At 42.3% G+C, this 21,425-nt stretch overlaps 1 long non-coding RNA gene across 1 annotated transcript; it reads right to left on the reverse strand.

Annotated features, from left to right (window-relative positions):
* Positions 1 to 14,943: 14,943 nt before the first annotated feature.
* On the reverse strand, positions 14,944 to 16,965 carry LOC138759945 (uncharacterized). The gene is made up of 2 exons (XR_011355264.1): positions 16,903 to 16,965; positions 14,944 to 15,067 (listed from the first exon to the last, which is right to left on the reverse strand). It is a non-coding gene; the product is annotated as an uncharacterized lncRNA (long non-coding RNA).
* Positions 16,966 to 21,425: the final 4,460 nt, after the last annotated feature.

Raw genomic sequence — 21,425 nt, forward strand, 5'->3', positions numbered from 1 at the left:
ATGGTATAAGAAGGTCACTCTTAGCCTGTGCTGGTCTTCCATATGGTCCATCTCCCGTTGAAATACAGAGACCCCGTTAGTGACCCCAAAGGGAATCTGGCAGAACTGATAGAGGCGCCTGTCTGCCTTGAGGGCGGTATGTGATTTATCCTGGGCATGGATAAGGAGCTGGTGGTAGGCTGACTTTAGGTTATTCGGGCTATCTCATTGACTATGTTGGCTATTCGAGGTAGGCGGTAGGTGTTCCAGTTGTGTGTACTGGTTTATGGTCTGGCTATAATCGATGACCATCCTCTGTTTGCTACCCCCTTTTACCACTAGCACTTGGGCTCTCCAGGGACTGGTGCTGGGTTCTATGATAGCTTCTGTCAGAAGTCGCCTCACTTCTGCCTTAATGAAGGCCCTGTCAGCCATGCAATAGCGCCTGTTCTTCTCAGCTATGGGCTTGCAGTCTGACGTAAGGTAGTTGGAGGGTGGGAGGGGTTACCTGTAGTGTGGAGAGGCCACAGGTGAACTGGGGGTGGTACCTGTGCTGTGGAATGTGAGCGGGGGAAGAGGGCTGGCAAAGATGAGGGTGAGGCTTTGGAAGTGGCACTGGAAGTCCAGCCCTAAGAGGACTAGGGCACAGAACTGGGGCATGACCAGGTGCCTGAACCCTTGGTACATTCCCCCCCAACCACTGTCAGCTCTACTGAGCAGCGTCTGAGAGCTGTGATGGAGTGGTGATGGAAAAGTTCATGGGATAGATTGTGAGCTTTATTGTCGGGGCCATGTTCGGGTGCATGAAGCTCTCAGTACTACTGCTATCGAACAGGCATTTTGTAACCTTCCCATGGAGAGCGATGTCCAACATTGAGCCCCCTTGCATGCAGGCATCCTGGATCAGTCGCTCCACTTCCCCTTCGGTCACCCCGGTATCGGTTCAGCAAGGATGAGTAGGTTAGCTTATGCAGGGCTCCCAGATAAGCATCTGCCGTCTCAGCTGGCTACTGGACTCCGATGCTGAGCAGGTACTGGGTGTAGACCACATTTGTTGGGGGGCTTGTACATGCTCTTCAGGACAGCCACTGCAGGTTTGTAGTCTGTGCAGTCCTTGATAGCCTGGTAAACTTGTGGGCTCAGCTTGGTGCGGAGAACCATGAGTCGCTTCTGGTCGGTGTTGATCACCTCTGCCTGTGTTAGGATGATTGCCTCAATTGTGCGCTTCCAGATCTTGAAGCTTACCTGGGCATCCGGGTGTTGGGGGTCAATCTCCAGGGTCCGAATCATCAGAAACTTCTCCATGGTCTCTCTTTAAAATTTTAATGGATTAAATTGTGGTGGGGTGCAGCAAGCAAGCACAAAACTCAGCAAAGACTGTACTACAGGCTTTAATCCATTAAAAGTCTGTACACCAATTTCTGTCTTGATGGCTCCACGAGTGACTGGCCCAGGAGGGGCTGGCTCAGGTTTATATTCAGGTTGGTTGATTGACAGCCAGCCAGGTGGAGTCAGCCCCTTAGGTGGTCTTCCTGCGGATACAGAGATCACCCCCTGCAGTAGGCTGGTGGTCATATCACCACATTCATGGATTTAATCAGCCTGACATGCAGAGGAAGACTAGCTTTATAACACAGAAGAAAGAACAGCTGGAAAAGGCAGCAAAGTTAGGATTAAAAGTCAATTTTGCTTTCAGTTTGAGCTGCCCTAACTTAACTTCTCGAGATGATTTTATGAGCAGCATTGAGAAAATTGGGCCACTCAAGCCTTTCCTGCAATGCTCAAATGTCCCGAAATGCAGATTAATGTTGGCCCATCCCTAATTGCCTTGGGCAGGATAGTTTTCCCATTGTAGAGTGTAAGTGAGATTGTTGTGAATCTGGGATCACATGACAATGAAAGGGCTTTTTACAATGAGCTGGTAATTTTATTGAAAACCTTTTTTAATTCCAGAATTTATGTCAGTATTTGCATTTAAATGATCATTTTGAATTCATGGCTCTGGATCATTTGTTCCAATGTCTGGAGTGCTGGCAATCCATCAACCTTTATCTTACCCAACACTTATTAATGAGGGAACAAGCATAGTCTGGTGGAAGATTTCAGTATGGACTAATGGATTTGGGGAAGGGGAGTGAGGAATATCAAGTGGCTTTAGAAAAAATGAAATGCAAAGGTGAACAGAAATGGGGTTATGAGAATTAACATGAAGTCAGAAAGAAATGACCTCAATTAGCCTAATGGACTTTTCTTGGAAGTATCACATATGTGCTATGCCCTCGTGCAGGATATGATTTATGTCTGATGGTGGGGGGGGGGGGGGGGGGAAGACTTAATTATGCTTGATCTGCTTTGGGTGCTGAATCATGAAAATGACACCATAGCCATAGAACTAGATAACCATAGAACAGTACAGCATAGAAGCAGGCCCCTCTGGCCCTTCCAGTCCGTGCCAAGCCATTTTTTTGACCTGCACTCAGTCCATAGTCCTATATACCTCTCCCATCCATGTACCTGTCCAAATTTTACGTAAATGTTAAAATTGCGCCGCAATCACCAGCTCAGCTGATGGCTCTTTCCACACTCCCACCACACTCTGCGTGAAGAAATTTCCCCTAAACTTTTCCTCTTTCACTCTTAGCCCATATCCTTTGGTTTGTATCCCACTACCCTCAGTGGAAAAAAACCTATTTACATTTTCTATCCCCCACATAATTTAAATACCTCTATCAAATTTCCCCTCATTCTTCTACAATCCAGGGAATAAAGTCCTAACCTGTTTAACCTTTCCCTGCAACTCAGTTCCTGAAGTCCAGGCAACATTGTAGTAAATCTTCTCTGCACTCTTTCTATTTATTGATATTTTTCCTGTAGTTAGGTGACCAAAACTGCATACAATATTCCAAATTTGGCCTCACCAATGTCTTATACAACTTTACCATAACATCCCAGCTCCTATACTCAATACTTTGATTTTTGAAGGCCAATATGCCAAAAGCTCTCTTTACAACTCTATTCACCTGTGACACCACTTTCAGGGAATTATATATCTGTGATCCCAGGTCCCTCTGTTCTATCACATTTCTCAGCGTCCTAACATTTTCTGTGTGTGCCCTTTCTCAGTTCGTCCTTCCAAAATGCAATGCCTCACACTTGCTAAAATTAAATTCCATCTGCCTATTTCATCACATTTTTCCAGCTGGTCGAGATTTCTCTGCAAGCTTTGAAAACCTTCTCTCAGTCTACAATGCTTCCAATCTTAGTGTCATCTGCAAACTTGCTGATCCAATTTACCATATTATCATCCAGGTCATTGATATAGATGACAAACAACAATGGCTCAACACATCCCTGAGGCGCACCACTAGTCACAGGCCTCCAGTCTGAGAAGCAATCATCCACCACTACTCTCTGGCTTCTCCCATCCTGCCATTGCCGAATCCATTTCACTACTTTACCATGAATACCTAGCGCCTGAACCTTCCTGAGTAACCTCCCATGTGGGACCTTGTCAATGGCCTTACTAAAGTCTATGTAGACAACATCCACAGCTTTCCTTCATCAACTTTCCTGGTAACCTCCTTGAAAAACTCTAAGATTGGATAAACTCAAGCTACCACATTGACTATCCCTCATCAGTTTCTGGCTATCCATGTAATTCTGTAATATTACAAAGTTAAGCAACAGTGGTCAATTCTCAGGTACTGGCTACACTTACTAATGTACCACAAGGTCTCGCTCAAGTGCAACCTTTGTGACTGTGAATGGTAAAAGGTTAAGTTCTCTGTTGGATTCGTGCAGCACTGATAGTTACATTAGTGAGAAAGTCACTCGGGAATAAAACTAGAGGTTCACCCATATAATAAAGGCAATTCTATTAATGTCCTTGGATACTGTGTGGGGAATGGTATCATTTAGCCAGATCCTGAGAGACTTTGCCCACTACAAGAGCTTCCTTCACCAGAAAATTTGCGATCCTTAAAAAGGGAACTCGGGATATTCGCTTATTATGTCAAATGGATTCATGGGTTTTCTAACAAGATTCGACCAATGGTAAATAAAGAGAAATTTACAATGGAGGAAAAGGCCCTGAATGCCTTTAACTTACTAAAGAGAGGGTTGGAGGAAGCCACCCTGTACTTGGTGGATGTAAACTTACCCTCTGGGGTAGAGTGTGATGCATCTAATGTGACTATATCTGCTGACCTTTACCAAGGAGGACAACTGTTGGATTCATGTCGAAGACGCTACAAGGAAGTGAATTTCACTACCACATTGTAGAGAAAGAAGCAACTGTCATCACTGAGGCAGTGCACAAATGGAGCACTACATGGGACGGCGCAACTTTCGCTTGGTTCCTGAGCAGAGGTCGGTGGCCTTTATGTTTGACAGTAAAAAGTGTACAAAGATAAAGAACGCATAGATTCAAGAATGGAGGTTGGAACTTGCAGCATTTAGTTACCCAATAAAGTACCATCCTGGGAAAGAGAATGTGGTCCCTGACACATTTAGTCAGGCGTACACTTGTTCACCCTTTACTACCATCACACTCGCTGATGTTCACAATGGACTTTGGCATCCAGGAATAACTCAGCTGCTCTATTTTGTTAGAGCCAAGAATATCTCATTTTCTGTACTGAACTAAAGCCTCACCAGGAGGGACTCTTATCAAAGCAACAAAACATGGAAGGCTTAGTATTGATTTCAAGGGACCCTTGCCTCTAGCTTCATTAACCCATATCTATTTACAGTGTTTGATGAATACTCATGTTTCCCGTTTGCCTTTCCATGTCCCAATATGCCTACTGCAACAGTGATCAGATGCCTGGATCTGCTATTTAGCCTACATGGAATGCCAAATTGCATACACTCTGATCGAGGCACCACCTTTGTGTTTAAGGATCTGAAAGGTTCTCTCTCCCAGAAGGAATGGACATGAAGAGAGGTTCAACGGCATCATATGGAAGGTAGTATGTTTGGCCTTTAGATCATGTAACCTGCCTGAGAAGCATTGGGAACTGGTGCTTCCTGAGGTATGACATTCCTGAACAAATACTATGAATGTTTATTTTGCATTCCAACACCGCTTATCCCATGGAAATTCATTGCTCTCATGGCTAATGAACCCATACTATTAAGAAGGTTTGTATGGAGTAACAAGATTGAACCACTTGTAGATCGAGTTGAACTCCTTGATGGTAATCCAACATGTGCAAACATCAGGTATCCAGATGGACCAGTCTACTGTGTTTGTTCTTGACCTTGCACCTTTTCCAAAAGCCCAGGCAATCCCCACATCTATTGTGGAACAAAATAAAAGAAATCTGGTAGAACCAATATTGGAGGAGGAAGAAGATATGACCTGCCCTAGTGTGGAGGATGATGAAACAGTAGCTCCACAAGAACTAAGGAGATCCAGTCGTGTACCAAAACCTCCTAATCAATATGGATGGGAGTAGTCCTGTAAAGTGTGGCTTGATACTGCTAGTGTTTATTTTTAATGAGGGAAGAATGTAATATTACAAAGTTATTCTTAATTGTTCTAAATAATTCTAAATTCTGATTGTAACTGTACAATTAAGTTGAGTAAAGTTTGGAAAGCAGCCACCAAGTTTTTTATTCTTACTACAAATATTTTTAGTAAGTTTGTGGTAGCTCACCTAAGCCTGTGTCGAACTGACTCAAAAGTTGCGAGTGCGCCGAAGACGTCAGCCATCAGGAGGACGCTGACTGTGGGGCAAACAGCGGGCCAGAAAATGATATCACTTCCACCCCGTGGTGTGCAAGGGTTGTTTAAAAATGAGTGCGTGAAAAACCAGTAAAGTTTTTTCACCGGGACGCCATTCGAATTAGACTACTTCTTTTTCTCATTGTGACCCAGTGTGACTACATTGGTGACCCTGACGGACCCAACAGATTTTGGAGTTGACAAGGACATGACGGCCTTCCAGAATGCTGTCTCTTTCAAACTGCCTTCCTTTTGGACAATATACTCATCACCAGCCACTTCTGCCAAGAGCACCTAATATACCTGTACCTGTTACGCTGCCATCTGCATGATTGAATGTCCTCCACTTACCTCACACATCCTTGCCTGAAAACAACTTATCCCAATCTACACATTCTAGATCCTTCTCATTTCCTCAAAATTAACCTTTCTCCAATTTAGAATCTCAACCCGAGGCCCAGACCTATCCTCCATAATTAACTTGAAACTAATGGCATTATGATTGCTGTACTCAAAATGTTCCCCTACACATACCTCTGTCACCTGTCCTGTCTAGTTCCCTAATAGGAGATCCAGTATTTCACCCTCTCCAGTTCGTATCTTGATTTACAAAACTTTCCTGACCACATTTGACAAACTCCAAGCCATCCAACCCTTTTACAGTTTGGGATTCCCAGTCAATATGTGGAAAATTAAAATCCCCTACTATCATAATCTTATGTTTCCTGCTGCTGCATGCTATCTCTATACAAATTTTCTCCTCCAATTCTCGCTGATTATTGTGTGGTGTATAATACAACTCCATGAGTGTGGTTATACCTTTCCCGTTCCTGAGCTCCATCCATATAGCTTAAGTAGATGAGCCCTCTGGTCTGTCCTGCCTGAGTACGGCTGTGTTATTTTCCCTGAGGAGGAGCATTGCCACCCCTCCCCCTTTCATTCCCTCCCCCATTCTATCATGTCTAAAGCAACGGAAGCCCGGAACATTGAGCTGCCAGTCCTGCCCCTCCTGCAACCAAGTTTCAGTAATGACCACATTGTCATAATTGCACATACCAATCCATGCCCCAAACTTGTCTTCCTTTTATTCAATTCTCCTTGCATTAAAATAAATGCACTTTAGAAAATTTCCACCATATTACAACCTATTGACTTCTAAAGATGCATGTAATTTCCACTCTTCTCTCTGCTCTGGCATTCTGGTTCCCACCCCCCCTACAAACCTAGTTGAAACCCACTGGAGGAGCACCAGCAAACCTTCCCACAAGGAAATTAGTCCCCTTCCAGTTCAGACGCAAATCGTCCCATCAGAAACAGGCCAAACCTTTCCTGGAAGAGAGCCCAATGATCCAGAAACCTGAAGCTCTCCCTCTTGCACTATGTCTTTAGCCACATGTTAAGCTGCCTATTTCTCACCTCACTAACATGTGGCACGGGTAGCAATCCTGAGATCACAACCTTGGAAGTCCTGTCCTTCTTCTGCCTCTGCTGACCTGCTGCTCAAACCCTCATTCGTGCTTTTGCTGCCTTCAGCCAAGATTTTCTTCGACTCTTTCCTGACCAAACTTTTACTTTGCTGTCTCCATAAGGTCAATTCTTGAAGGAATGGGGGATTGGGCAAAGGACTGAGCAAAGATCTGGCATAAGGAGTACTGTGTGATGTCTTCCACTTGGGAAAGTAGTCCAGGAATGGCCTCACTGGTACCCTTTACCATTTCAGCAGAACTTTCCTGCTCTTAAAGATTCAAGATTCCTTTATTGTCATGTAATAATACAGAACATGTAATATGCTCCTAATATCGACTGTCCTGAATTTTTCAAAAGGTTTCTCATTCCCTACCTAATTTGAATGAATATGGGTGGAGATTTTAACGGTTGTTTAAATCCTTTGATTGACAGGTCTTCCGCCATTCAGACACCCCCAAATAAATCAGCTAGTCATAATAACTCTTTCCTGTTGGACTAGGGTTTAGCCGACATATGGAGATTTTTACAACTAAAGGAAAAGGAATTTCCTTTCTTTTCTCATGTATACCACAAATACTCTAGAATAGATTATTTTTTTTATTGATTTACGATTGGTGCCCTTGATAGGGGAATGTGAATATGACACAATCGCTGTATCTGATCATGCAGCTTTAAAACTTTCTGTTGAAATCTTGGTGTTACTTCTGGAACTCAACAATGGTGGTTCAATTCTACTCTGCCTCAGAATGAGAAATTCATTAGCTTTATTAAAGATCAGATTTCTTTCTTTTATCAGACAAATTCCACTGAAGGAATGTCCAATCTGGTAATTTGGGATGCACTTAAAGCATTTCTATGAGGACAAATAATTCCTTACTCTGCTGGATCAACTTTGTGAGTGTGTATAAATATATGTATTTCACACACTCACATAAGTGATACTGTATGTTCAGTTTTATTCCCTTTTCTTCATTGTTCTGTATTATAAAAATGATTAAAAAGAAAGAACATTTATTATGACATGAAATTACCTTCTGCCTGCCCCATGGCAGACAAAGAGTTAACAATAGTGTCTCCTGGCGCTCCTTAGAGTGAGGGAGAAAGGGAGGGCAAAAGAGAGTCCCTTCAGAGTCACTGAGTGTCTGCGCATTTGCCGCCTGTGCTCCCGCGGTTGGACAGACTCTTGTTCAATCCATTGGAAATCCGAGCTCGAGATCCAAACCTCCATGATCAGGAAGCCTTCAGTGCCTGAGCCCTTCGGGAATCATTCTTTTCTTCAGCATCCTCTTGAACACTGACTCTGATTCCTGGTCCCAGTCTCCAGCAGCCCACAGCCTGTGTATGTCCTCTGTGTGTGTGCAAGCCACCCGCTACCCCTCAGCCACCGAATCCCTCACGGTTCCGCTGCCATGGTCACTATCATGTAAGATCGTCTTCTCTGCTTTTCCTTCTCTATGAATGTTCTTCCTGTTTCTGTTGCCTACTCTGGTTAGCTGCTCCCCAGAATCTATAACTTCTCGTCACCGTTGCCGAGCACAAGTGCTGCTCTCTTGGGCTTAGATCTCTGCAGTTGTAGTATTTTACTTACAAACACCCTCAGCTCCTTTAACAGGCCATTTAAAGCCTGTAGAGAGCTGGGGTTATTAAGACCAGAACTCTGTCTCCACTCTCCACTCTCACAGGACTGCACCAGCACTAAATCCCTCCAGCAATGAAGGACCAACATTCTATTTGCATTCATGGTTACCTGCTGCACCTGCAAATTAAACTTTTGTGATTCGTACACACACCATTTCCACATTGACATGTTTGTCCATGGCCTCATGCACTGCCAAACTGAGGTCACCGCAAATTGAAGGAACAATACCTTATGTTGCCCTTTCACTTAATTCATAATATTTTTTAGTTTTTAATATTTTTTTTCCAATGTATACGTTTGTAATGTGTTACATTTCAATTCTTTATTCTCTAAGTCTATATATTTCTTGTGATCCTGTTCTTTGATATTCTTTTTCCAATTTCATTATATCTTTTACTAGACCATCCAGCTCTGTAGCATATTCTCTCAAGATTTTTTAATATAAGAAACAATTTATCCTCTTAAATAAGCTTTAAGCGTATTTCATATTAAAAAAAAATATATTATCAGTAGAAGAAAGATTAGTTTCACAGAATAGTTCTATCTGTCTCTTAAACTCCTTCCTACTCAGCACTGTGACATTGAGATTCCATCTGTATGCACTTTCTTGTTTTTCCATTATTGCAATAGTTAAGGATAGTGGCAAATGACCTGATAGAAGTCTTGCCAAATATTCCATTTTTACCACTCTACTTTTTAACTGGGCAGACATTGACAACAAATCAATTCTTGTATGTGAACCATGTACCTTGAGCAGAATGAATCTAGTCCACAAAATTTAATCCTACCCTACCTCGCACCCACAGCACCGTGATCTTCCCTCCTCCTCCCTCAGAGGCAGAGAATTGTAAAAATTCTAGACCCACTGAGTGAAAATTTTTATGGCCCTTAGTTTTAAATAGACAATAGGAGCTGGAGTAGGCCCTTCGGCCCGTCGAGCCAGCACCGCCATTTTACAGATCATGGCTGATCACTACCATCAGTACCCCTTTCCAGCCTTATCCCCATAACCCTTAACTCCTTTGCCCACTAGAGTCTTATCTAACTCTCTTTTGAACATAATCAGCGAATCTGCCTCTACCACCCTCTGTGGCAGAGCATTCCACAGATTCACACTTCTCTGGGTAAAAAAAATGTTTTCTCATCTCCGTCCTAAAGGGCCTACCCTGTATTCTTAAACTATGCCCTCTAGTCCTCGTCTCCCCCATCATTGGGAACAAGTAATCCGACTTCACCCTGTCTATCCCCCTGATAATTTTGTATACCTCAATCATGTTCCCCCTCATCCTTCTAAACTCCATCGGATACAAGTCCAGTTTTTCTAGCCTTTCAGCATATGTCAACCCTGCCATCCCTGGAACTAACCTTGTAAATCTGCGCTGCACACCCTCTATAGCTAGTATGTCCTTCCTCAAAATTGGAGACCAGAACTGGATGCAATACTCCAGGTGGGGTCTCACCAGGGCCCTGTACAACTGCAGAAGGGCGTCTCTGTTCCTATACTCCAATCCCCTCTTTATGAAAGCCAACATGCTATTAGCCTTCTTCACAGCTTTCTGAACCTGCATGCTAGTCTTCAGTGACCGGTGAACAAGTACTCCCAGATCCATTTGCTCCTCCCCACTCTCTAGCTTGTCTCCATTTAAATAATACTCAGCTTTCCTATTATTGCCCCCAAAATGGATAACCTCACATTTGCTTACATTGAACGTCATCTTCCATTCAGCAGCCCACCCCCCCAATCTGTTCAAGTCCCTCTGCATTTTCCTGACATCCTCCTCACACCCCACACCGCCACCCAGTTTCGTGTCATCTGCAAATTTGCTAAAATTATTAATAATCCCCTCATCTAAATCATTTACATAAATTACAAACAACTGAGGACCCAATACCAATCCCTGCGGCACTCCACTCGTCACATCCTGCCATCCTGAAAAAGACCTGCTTACCCCAACCCTTTGTTTCCTATTTCTTAACCAATTTCCTATCCATGTCAGCACCTTACCTCCAATACCATGCTCCCTGATCTTGCCCACTAGTCTCCCGTGCGGTACCTTATTTTGGCCTTCTGGAAGTCCAAATACACCACATCCACAGACTCTCCCAAGTCCACCCTCTCTGTCACATCCTCGAAAAATTCCAGAAGGTTAGTCAAGCATGACTTACCCTTAAGGAATCCATGCTGACTAGTATACTATTATTTCTGCCTAAGTGTCCTGCTATTACTCCTTTTATGATAGACTCCAATATCTTCCCCACCACCGATGTCAGGCTGACCGGTCTATAATTTCCCGTTTTCTCCCTCCCTCCCTTCTTAAAAATCGGCACCACATCAGCCACTCTCCAATCCTCAGGGACCTCCCCCGAATCTATGGAACTTTGGAAAATGTCGACCAGTGCTTCCACAATTTCCATAGCAACTTCTTTAAGCACCCTGGGATGCAGCCCATCAGGCCCTGGGGATTTATCAGCCCTCAGTCCCAACAATTTACTCACAACCTCCTGTTTCTGGATCTGGATATCCATTAGATCCCCTACTTCCCCAGGAAAGTTCCCCAAGTCTCTTGACACCGCATGACCATTACCCTCTAACTGACCATAACCTATATCCTCCTTGGTGAAGACAGTTGCAAAGTATTTGTTAAATTCCTCAGCCATCTCCTTGTTTCCGGTAATAATTTCACCCTTTTCCATTCTTAATGGACCAATTTTGGACCGAACCAATTTCTTCCTCTTCACATATTTAAAAAAGCTTTTGCTATCCTCCATTATATTATTTGCTAATTTCCTCTCGTACTTAATTTTCCCCTCTCTTATGACTTTCTTAGTTACCCTCTGATGCTCTTTGAAGGTTTCCCAATCATCTAACTTCCCACTCCGCTTCGCTATCCTATACTTACTCCCTTTGGATTTGATATTACACTTGATTTCATTAGTTAGCCACGGCTGCCATTTGCATTTCCTAGAGCCTTTCCTCCACTTTGGAATAAATTTGTCCTGAAACCTGTGAAAAATGTCCAAAAATACCTGCCATTTTTCCCCAGTTGTCCTCCCATCTAGTGTATCTTTCCATTTTATTTTGGATAGCTCCTCCCTCATAGCTGCATAATCCCCTTTATTTAACTGCAGTACAGATGCTTCCGACTTCCTTTCTTTTTCCCTTTCTAATTGCAGCTCAAAAGTAACCATACCATGGTCACTATTCCCTAATGGCTCCCCTACATCGAGGTCACTTATTAATTCTGCGTCACTGCACAGCACCAAGTCCAGAATCGACTTCCCCCTGGTAGGTTCCTCCACTAGCTGCTCCAAGAAAGTATCTTGTAGACATTCAATAAACTCAGTCTCTTGTGCTCCTGCCCCTGTCTGATTATCCCAGTCCACCTTCATGTTAAAGTCCCCCATAACTACTGTATTGCTACCACTTTGACATGCCACTCTTAATTCCTGATTTATACTTCTACTGATATCTAAGCTACTTTTCGGAGGCCTGTAAATGACCCCCATTATGGTCCTCAAGCCTTTACAATTTCTTAATTCTATCCAAACAGACTCTACCCCACCTGTTTCAATGTCTTTCCTTTCAAACGCCTGAATTTCATTTCTTACCAACAGAGCTACCCCACCTCCTCTTCCTAACTTTCTGTCTTTTCTATAGGACGTGTACCCTGGAACATTTATTTCCCAATCCTGCTCTTCCCGCAGCCATGTCTCCGTTACTCCGACAATATCATAATCTCCCATTGCCATTTGTGCCTCAAGCTCATTCATTTTATTCCTTACACTCCGTGCATTCATACACAATACCTTGATACCATATCTCCTTTCTCCCTCCACCTTTGTTCTCGATGCACTTGCCCCTACTCTCCTATTCTTTTTAGTTCCCTTTTTCCTTATTGTTTCACCGTCTAACGGAAACACCCCTATATTCACTCTCCTATCTGCTTCCCTATCAGTCCTGTTCCCTTCCCCCTGCCAAATTAGTTTAAATCAAATCTGACAGCATTTTAAAACCTAACTGCCAGTATATTAGCCCCCATTGCATTCAGGTGTAAACCATCCCTCCTGTAGAGGTCTTGTCTTCCCCAGAAGAGATCCCAATGGTAAATGAACCTGAATCCCTGCACTCTGCACCATTCCTCCAGCACACATTTAACCTCCTGATTTTATTATTTTTGCCCCCACCCATGTACAGCACAGGTAGCAGCCCCGAGATTACAATCCTGGAGGTTCTGCTTCTTAACCTCCTTCCGAGCTCACGGTAGTCCCTCTTCAGGTTCTCCTCCTTCATCTTATCCACGTCATTTGTACCCACGTGTATCAGGACTTCTGGCCGTTCACCTTCCCCCCCCCCCCCAGGATACTCTGAACCCTATCCGAGACGTCTCGCACCCTGGCTCCTGGGAGGTAAAACACCATACGGGAACACTTGTCAGGTTCGCAGAATCTTTTGTTTGTTCCCCTGACAATGGAGTCCCCAATGACCACCTTGTTCCCCTTCCTTCCTTTCCACACCACCGGTTCCCTTGGTGCAACCTCTGGCAGGTTATCTTCCCCAAGTACATCCAATACACTATATTTGTTGCTAAGAGCAGTAGCCACCGGGGTGCTTACCACAGAGCTAGAAACTTTCCCCCCTCCCCTGACAGTAGTCAAGTCCTTGATTTTGGCATGTAATTTATGGCTTCATTTATCATGAACTCTTAACACACAACTCTTTTAAGTAAGTTAATGTTTTTGTTGAGAGTAGATTTCTAATATTTGAAGATCATGCCAGTTCACGGCTTACTGTCGATATTCCAAGAGATTGTTTCAAAATACTGAACATTGACGCAGCAGAAAGTTATTATGGCATAACCTGCTATCTTGAAGCCTTTGAATGCACTGGCATGAGCTCTGGAAGCTTTATTGTGTAATCATGGTACACATGATTAAATTTCCCTGGCAACAGCCCACAACAATACAAACTTGAGAAAAATACTGTAGGGCAAACTGAAATAAGAAGGGCAACAGAACAAATTCTAGATTCTGATCCCCATACCCTCCTTTCACTAAACCAATGAACAGTAATGAGTTCAATGTCAGATGCACTGTACAATCTAAGTATGCACTAAAAAATTTATTTGCTGCTGCTGGACATTCCTGTAATTCATTTATTATTCCTGTAATTAAAAAGAGACAATGAATACAGAAGTGTAGAAAATAAATATTCACAGTTATCTCAGTATAAGAAAGAAAAAGTGACTTTACAATAGTGCAGACAGTCCTTTTGTGATGTTGAAACAGCCCCTGAATAGTGTAAAAAGTAGACTGATATTAGGATTGATATGCTGTATCCAAACCTGCCACACTAGAGTTCGACCATTCCAACCGTTTCTAGCCATAATAATGTAAAACGATTTCACACATTTTCAAATGAACATAAAAAATATTTGACAGTCACTTTGATAACTTTAATATTTGCCAGTGATCTTTGAATGCCTCTAAATCAGATTTTGAAACTGAATTATATAGAATAGAATGTCAGAGGATCCTTAGTAATTTGTTCTAAATGTAATTGGGTTACTGCAATGTGAGTTGCTGGATCAATATTCCATTTTAGCATTGATTTCATTAAATGCGAGGCTAATACCATTGATACTGAACTGTATACCTCTGTAAGCATTACGTGCTTACTTAGGAGGACACCTCCTCAGATGTTTGAGTTCTACTTCATCACTACCATCTATGGTAAAACACTTATGCTATGATAGGCTGCTGCTGGCTGGACACGCCTCCTGAGACCGATCCTACCAATAGCCCTTTGCGTGCTCCCCATTCCACTCTGCCTTGATCAATCAATGAGGCTAATGGCTGTTCCAGTCTGTAGTTAATAAAAGCCTATCAGTTTCACAACTTTAGTCTTTTGTTATTATTGATGGTGCATCACCATTTAAAAAAAATATTTATTAAGTTTCCATACATGTATTAATATCCAGATACAAAAGACAGTATTCAAATAAATCAAATCAATTATACATATTACATGTTATATAGTCTCCTAAAATTGCATCAACCCCCCAAATAATAACCCCAAAAGAGAAAAAAAACAAGAAAATTAAGAAAAGAAAAAAAAAGAATAGAAAGAATGTTTCAGTAAAGGTGTATCTTTAATTCGTGATATCAATCTTGAATTCCATTTATAAAAAACGTCTTAGGTGACTTCTTTCCAATTTTCTCCATTTCTATGTTTGTCCATATCGGGTTGATTCCCTCTTCAAAGTAAGATACAATAAAACACATTTGAGATGATCTATAATAATTGTAAAAATAAGGCAGTTGCAATCCCCCTAATTCATATTTCCATGTTAATTTCTGCATAGATATTCTAGACATTTTACCCTTCCATAAAAAAATTCCAAATCCTTTTATTTAGCTCTTTAAAAAAACTGTTGAGGTACTAAAATAGGTAATGCTTGGAAGAGATATTGAATTCTTCAGAAAATATTAATCTTTATTCAATTAACCCTTTCTATTAAAGTTATAAGTAGCACCATCCATTTCTTTAAGTCCTCTTTAACCTTATGGAGTATAGGTAAATAATTCAATTTATACAAATTCTTTAAATTATTATCTGTTTTATCCCTAATATATAATCCCATTATTTGGCCATCTAAATTTGGTGTTTCACTGGAAAGTCACATAATCACCTTTTATAAATGGTCCCAGTTTATCTTATAACCTGAGACTTGTACATACTCTTCTAATTGGAGATGGAATTATCTCAAGGAAGATTCAGGTTCGGTCAAATATATTAATACATCATCTGCAAATAGATTAATTTTATGTTCCTCATGACCAACCCTGAATCCCTTAGTAAACACCTCCCATTTAATCATCTCTGCAAGAGGTTCAATAGCCAGTACAGATAATGCTGGAGATAAGGGGCATGCCTGTGTACTGGATCTCTGTAAATTGAAAGAAGTTGAGATTTGTCCATTAGTTACCACTTTTGCCTTTGGATTAACATACAAATCCAATTAATAAAAAAATTGTTCCAAACCAAATTTGTCCTATACCTTAAAGAGAAAATCCCATTCTAATCTATCGAAGGCCTTTTTTTGTGTCCAACGCTACAGCGACATTTAAATCTCTTGATTGTGCTAAATGAGTAATACTTAATAATCTTGCTACATTATCAGCAGCTAATCTCTTTTAAACAAAATCCGGCTGCTCAAGCATTTAATTAACTTTGGTAGCAATCTATTTATCCTATTAGCCAAAACTTCTGCAACAATTTTATAATCCGCATTTAATATATGAAGCAGGCTTTAAGGGATCTATTTTTTTTGGTATTACTGTAATTATCACAGTGGAGAAAGTTCAGGTAGTGTATAGGTCACTGAAGTTTGTTGGATCATATCCATAAATAAAGGAAGCAATAAATCTTTGAATTCCCTATAAAGATCAGCAGGAAAACTGTCCTCTCCCGGTGCCTTATTGGCCTGTAATGTACTCATTGCTTCTTTAACTGATCAATGGGAGAATTCAGTTCTAACTGTTTTTTCAAAGATGACACAAGCAATGTATTTGGGACAAATAGTCATCAGTTTTATTGTCATCTTTTAAAGATTCTGAAGTATACAATTTTGGATAAAAATCCTGAAAGGAGTAATTTATATCTTGTGGTTTATAACTAATATGAGAAGGATTTTTCCAGATAGCATTTATAGTTCTAGAAATTTGTTCCTTTTTCAATTGCCACGGTAACACTTTGTGTGATCGTTCACCTAGCTCATAATATCTTTGCTTGGTTCTCATTATTGCTTTTTTTCCACTGTCTGCACAGTGTTATATTGAAGTTTTTTCTTAATTAAAGACCTTCTTCTATCCTCTGACCTTTGAGTATGCAAATCTTTTTTCATACCCGTTATCTCATGTTCAAGTTTATACAGTTCCTTCATATAGTCTTTTTTTTAATCTTAGAAGTAAAACATAATTTGTCCCTTCAAATATGCTTTCAGTGCATCTCAAATCACAAATTTGTCAGTTACTGAATGTAAATTAATCTCACAAAACAATCAAATTTGCTCATGTACAAAAATCCTACCTTTTTAGAAGCAAGCTATTTAATCTCCATCTATAGATTGGTTTTTCCTCATCTGGCATTTCAATCTGCAACAATAAAGATGAGTGGTCAGACAAAAGTTGTGCTTTATAATCTACCTGGAATACTCTACCTTGAAGCTGTGCTGAAATTAAGAACAAGCTTATTCTGGAATATGAATCATGTGAATTTGAATAAAAAGTATAATCCCTATCAGTTGGATGTATCCTCTGCCATATATCTATTAAGTTCAGATCTTTCATTAAAGTCATTGTTGCTTTTGTTGCTCTGCTTCTATTAGTTCCTCTTGAAGATCTGTCTAATAATGGATCTAGACAGAAATTAAAACCTCCTCCTCCCACTGTATTCTCATGAGCATTCGCTAGGTTTAGGAAAGTTTCCTGTATAAACTTCTCATCATCTGTATTGGGTGCATAAACATCAAAGAGTCCATAATTCAGAATAGATTTAGCAATGGACCATAACAAACCTACCTGCTGGATCTGTCTCAACATATTGAAAGTCAATTGGAAGATTTTTATTAAATAAAATTGCTACAACCTCCCCCCCGCTTGATTTCGAATTAAACGAAGAAGCTACAACATGGCTCTTTTTCTGTCAAATGAGTTTCATGTAAAAAAAGGCTAAATCTGCAGCCATCTTTTTAACTGCAGAAGTATTTCTTTCTGTTTGATGGTTTCCATTAATCACTTTTATATTAAAATTTAAGATTTTTATCAATTTACTCATTGCTGTATTTTTAACCTTTTTTCCATCACCTTGTCCCGCAAACCTCCACCAAGCAGTTAAATAATTCTATGCCCTTGGTGCTTGACCTCTGCCCCTCTACAATCCAAGAATGAAAAGAAAATATATGAATAGAAGGTAAAGTCAAGTACAATACTAAATATAATGCCATTTAACTGAATGTATGAAAATGACCCCCCCCCCCCCCCCCCAGTCACGATGCTAACCAAAGCAAAACTAACAGCCTCCCTGTGCAGACCATGGCTGAAGTAACAGATACACACATAAATCAGCGGTGGTCTGGACCCTCCTCCATCTCTCCCCACCCCCCTCACCCCCCTGATAAACACATCTCTCCCCACCTCCCTGATAATACATTTCTTTATTATATATAGATGAAAAAAACCCTTCAAAACCATCATTAAAGCTCCATCTCAAATATATTGAGTCAACAACACAAAGAAAAAAAACACACATTACTCTTCATCCTCGAGGCCTTCAACCCGATTGTTGATTTAGCAAATTTCCAACAAATTCTTCTGGCTCATAATGATTTAAAAAGAATCTGGTTTGTCTATTTGGGAGAAAAATCTGCAAGGTCGCTGGTTGTTGTAGAAAAGAACAATATTCTTCTTCACAGGGTTGAATAGTTTCCTTCGCTTTAAAGGGTCTCCACTGACGTCTGGATAAAATAGAATGTTACTCCCCTGAAATTCCAGCGGGCTTTGTCTTTGATGAGCTTGCTGTGCAGCTATTCTCAGTACTTGTTTTTAATCCTGATAATGCAGGAATTTTATCAGTACTGAGCCTGGACTTTGTTCGGGGATGGGGGTTCACGTCAAAGAACTCTGTGAGCCCTTTTAATTTCAATTTGCCCCTCAAAGTTCTCTGGGCCCAGTACTTCATCAAGTACTGCGTATCTTGTTCCACCCCTTCTTTCAAACCCACCATCTTAATATTATTCCTTCTACTACAATTTTCCAAAACATCAATTATTTTTGGCACAGCTTTTGATTTAGAACAGTCAAGGCAGTCTTATTATTCTCCAAATGCAGCATTCTATCTTTAACCTGCTCCATATCTTTCAATTTATTAACTTCTTGTTTATTTTGATCAATATGTTGCTTCATAGTGTTCTAATCTCCTTAAATATATCCTCATTACTCTCTTCCCTGGGTGTGGTCGGTTCTCTAGCTTCTGTATCTGCATCTTCTCCCTGGTTGCTGTCAGAAGAGGAACTACTCAACTCCGACGCTGATTTGGATGGACCTGGTTGACTTCTGGTTTCACTTTCGCTTTCTTCCTCTTCAGTGCCATCATCCCGTTTCGCCGGGTGTGACGCACTTTGTTGTGACAGCAGAGGCTGCTCACCCGTCTCCGGGGCAGCTGAAACGCTAGTCCCCAGCTCCGGAGTCAGCTCAGGCCTCTGTTGTCTGTTTCTTCTTGTCTTATTTATGCTGCACAGGTGAGCTGAAGCTGCAGAAAGCCATCGAACTAGCTAAAACTCTGGAAGTAGCCCTCTGCAAGGTGGACTCTTTCTCGACCAATAACACGCCCGACACATGGGGAACACAGGCACCGCCAACTTGGGACGTAGGATCACAGACCGCCACATGTCCCAATCTGACTACTGCCACCACCACTGGTGAGAACCCAAAGCTCTACTTCTGATGCCAGGAGGAAAACCCCAGGAAGCGCTGGCCGGCAAAGACGTGATTTGTTCCGGCTGCGGGAAGAAGGGACACTATGTGAAGGTATGCAAATCCAAGCAACCTTCTAACCCAAGCAGCATCGTGTGTTGACAGGGGTCTGCCACCATCTTGGACGACATCACTTCTGATGAACAACAACAGCATCACGTGTGTGCCATGTGGGCTGCCACTAGACCACGAGCCAATACAGTGGATCAAACAGCGATGCCTCTCTGACTTCAGTCACACTTGACCAAAGCAGCCCTCATCAGCTCACCAGGTCAATATCGGACATAGAAGTAAATGGGCATAAGATGAGCTGCATGTTCAATAGCAGGAGCATGGAGAGCTTCACCCACCCCAACGGTGCAACATTACTCCCTTATCTTGAGACCAGTGAGTTACAGAGTCTCCATGGTCTCTAAGTTCCATTTGGCATAGATCGGCAGCAGCTGCATAATGATGCTGATTGTGGGTGGCACAGAGTACAAAAACTTTAAATTCCTTGTGATGCCACAGCTCTGCGTGCCCGTACGACTGGGGTAGGACTTTCAGTGCCACCTTAAGAGTGTCACCATGGCATATGACAGGTCCCATCCTCCACTCACAGTCTGCAACCAACAACTTTTAAACTGCCTGCTCTTCCCTCCAAACGTGTCCTGTGGGCTCAACCTCCTGATTCCCCCCCCCTCCTCTGTAAACCCGTTGCAACCAAGAGTAGGCAATATGATGCTAGGGACAGGGCCTTTATCAAGTCAGAGGAGAGAAGGGTCCTGACCAAGGGGATCATCGAACCCAATACCAGCCCCTGGAGAGCTTAGATAGTGATGGTTAAGAGTGGGGAAATATCAGATTTTTTCCACCATTGACAAAGTTGGCACACCACCAGCTCCCTATCAGCCCAGAAGACCACCAGTCCACCGCGTTTGAGGCAGATAGCCGCCTCTGCCACTTTCTGAAGGTCCCCTTCTGGGTCACCAATGGAGTCTCTGTCTTCCAGAGGGAGATGGATTGAATGGTGGACGAGCGGAGGCTGCTGGCCACATTCCCCTACCTCGACAATGTCATTATCTGCTGCCATGATTGGCAGGGCCATGACACCAAACTCTGGAAGTTCTTCCAGACAGCCAAAAGTCTTAACCTCACTTTCAACAAAGATAAATGTGTATTCCGCACATCATGCTTGGCTATACTCAGCTGTATTGTGGGGTATGGAGTTATTGGCCCCAATCTCAACCCCATGCACCCCTGTTGGAGCTGCCACTTCCCCACAGCCTCAAGGCCCTGAAAAGATGCCTAGGGTTTTTTCTCCTATTCTGCCCAGTGGGTCCCCAACTATGTGGATAAGGTCCGCCCCTCCTAAAAGCCACCTCCTTTCCCCTATCGGCAGAGGGCTGTAAGGCCTTCAGCCATATCAAAGGTGATATTGCCAAGGTTGCAATGCATGCTGTGGCAGAATCCTTTCCGTTCCAGGTGGAGAGCGATGTGCCCATCTTTAGCCTGACCACCACACTTATCCAGGTGGGCAGACCCATAGCATTTTTCTCCCACACCCTACAGGGCCCCAAGATCCAGCACTCTTCCATCGAGAAGGAGGCCCAGGTTATCGTTGAGGCGCTATGGCTCTGGAGGCACTATCCTGTTGACCAACGTGCAGTTGCTTTCATGTTCAACAACAAGCAGCGGGGTAAAATCAAGAATGACAAGGTTCTGAGGTGGAGAATCAAACTCTCCACCTATAACTATGATATCTTGTACCTGCCCAGAAACCTTAACGAGCCTTCAAATGTCCTGTCCCGAGTGCAGATATACCGTTTACAAGCCCTCCACACTGACCTCTGCCACCCTGGGGTCACCAGGTTCTTCCATTTCATCACCGAAACCTTCCCTATTCAGTTGAGGACATCAGGACCATGACCAGAAACTGCCAAGTCTGTGCAGAGAACAAACCACACTTCTACTAGTTGGACAGGTCACACCTGATTAAAACCACCCACCACTTTGAGCTCCTGAGCATTGATTTCAAGGGCCCCTGCCCTCTTTGAACCGCAACATGTACTTCCTCAACATCATTGATGAGTAATCACG

Source organism: Narcine bancroftii, chromosome 4 (assembly GCF_036971445.1).
Source record: "Narcine bancroftii isolate sNarBan1 chromosome 4, sNarBan1.hap1, whole genome shotgun sequence".
Lineage (NCBI taxonomy): Eukaryota > Metazoa > Chordata > Chondrichthyes > Torpediniformes > Narcinidae > Narcine > Narcine bancroftii.